Below are 1,994 nucleotides of genomic sequence, written 5' to 3' on the forward strand. Positions count from 1 at the left end.
ATGCACCTCACCATCTGCACTCCCTTTCCAAAATCCTAGATCTGCCCATGTCTTAAGCCAGGGGTATTCAACCTTTTGGTGCAACAGGCTGGATGAATAGTGTGGGGCCTGTCAGCAGGCCAGATCTGAACCCACATGCCAGGATCAGGTGCTGAATTGTGTCCACAAGGCCCGCTGCTAGATGGGGCCCTGGATCGGGCCCCGCACCACCTCCACAAACTGCTGGATTGGGGCTACGAGCTGCCTTTCTGGGGCTTTGTGCTGCCCATGCCACTTCCCTGGGGTTCTGTGCTCTCTCAATTCCATACTACCTGCATCACCTCCTTGGGGCTCCACGCTGCCTGTGTCACCTCTCTGAGGTTCATGCCACCTCCCTTGCCTCTATATGGCCTGTGCTGCTTCCCTGGGGCTCCATGCTGCCTCCCTCAATTCTATACCACCTCCCTGGGGACTCATGCTTTCGGATCTGGGCCCCACGCTGCCTCTACTTGACCATGCACTGCAGTATAAGACCCAGCATTGCCTCCAGCTGGCCCCTATATGTCTGGATTGGAGCCTGGGCCATGTCCACACACTGGTCCAGGTCCAACATGCTGTTCTACCAGTGGGGCTCCCAACAGATCTTGAAATCTGGCAACAGGAAAATGGCAGTTGCAGTCACTGTTCCCCCACTGCCAAATTTTTGGACCCTTGGGGACCCCTGTGGGCTAGATGGCATGGCACTTCAGGCTGGATATGGCACGGGGGGGCTGGTAGTTGAGCACTCCAGCCTTAAGCTATTGAGAACCTTGCATAACATAAGAAAAATTTGATATATTTGAAATGAGGGGTGCACAGCATACTCGGCTCTTCCTACCATCTGATTTATGCAACAAATAATAGTACAAACATACTTTATCATTCTACCTTTGAGCTCTTTTTATATGCAAATTGTTTTTCTAACATAATCACTAGATCAGGTAAGGAAATTATTACGGTCTTGTAATAATTCTCAAAATAAACAGTTTGGGGAAAATTTGCTTTATTGTATTGCTGTACCCTGCTGATGTACAGCATTTACTACACTGCATGTTCTAAAGAGGTAAAATGAATAAATTAAACCACAATAGCAATTCATCTGAACTGTGCCTTTGCCAATGACACTGTTTGAAGATGCAGAACTGGTCTACTAAATTCTTAGGGTTTTGGTATGAGGGGCCGGAGTGTATTCAAATGATTGCTCTTATCCAGTCTAATGAATGTAGATTTCTCATTATCCTGGAACAATTCACGTCTGTAGCTAATTGCCACCCACACATCTTTGCTAATTAAAGCTTGTTGCTCTAGGAAGGATGTTTAACCTTATCAGCCTTTATTTTTTGGTTGCATATGTTCAGTGGAGAAAGATGGCCCTGCCTTCTCTTTATTTTCCTCCTGCGCAAATACTAGTCACTGCTGTACTGGGAAGACTGGTCATAAAGGTACTTCATTATATTTGCTTATTTACACCCTTTCTGCTGACTCTTTTATTATGAATAGTTATATAAAGCAGATTTTCAGCATAGAAAAGGGATGGAGGCTGGCGGCATCTTAAATGAGAGGGGCAAAGTTGACATAAAATGCTGCCAATTTGGAGCGGCAGGAAATGATCATAATGTAAATGATTAAAATCATGGTAGACACCATCTACCCAGCCTGCTCTGTGGGGTATCCACTGAGGCTGAGTGCCTATTCACTGGCAGAATATGAGTCATAAACCATACAAATTGCCTCAAAGTCTAATGGGTGCAATACAATTACCATAGGTTGCACAGATGCATATTACAGATAGAGGACACATCGACACGAGGCGCTTACTGCAGTTGCCTAATTAGCTCTGCAGTAAAGTATCACCAGTCTACATGTGTGGAGCTATTAGGCTGGAGTATAGTAAATAATTCTGCCACAGGTTAGTACTGCCAGATACAAGTAGTGTTCTGTGGCAGAGTTATTTACTTTGCCACAACACACACAGG

The sequence above is a fragment of the Gavialis gangeticus genome, unplaced genomic scaffold (genome assembly GCF_001723915.1).
Source record: "Gavialis gangeticus isolate Ggan-Ray unplaced genomic scaffold, GavGan_comp1, whole genome shotgun sequence".
Classification (NCBI taxonomy): domain Eukaryota; kingdom Metazoa; phylum Chordata; order Crocodylia; family Gavialidae; genus Gavialis; species Gavialis gangeticus.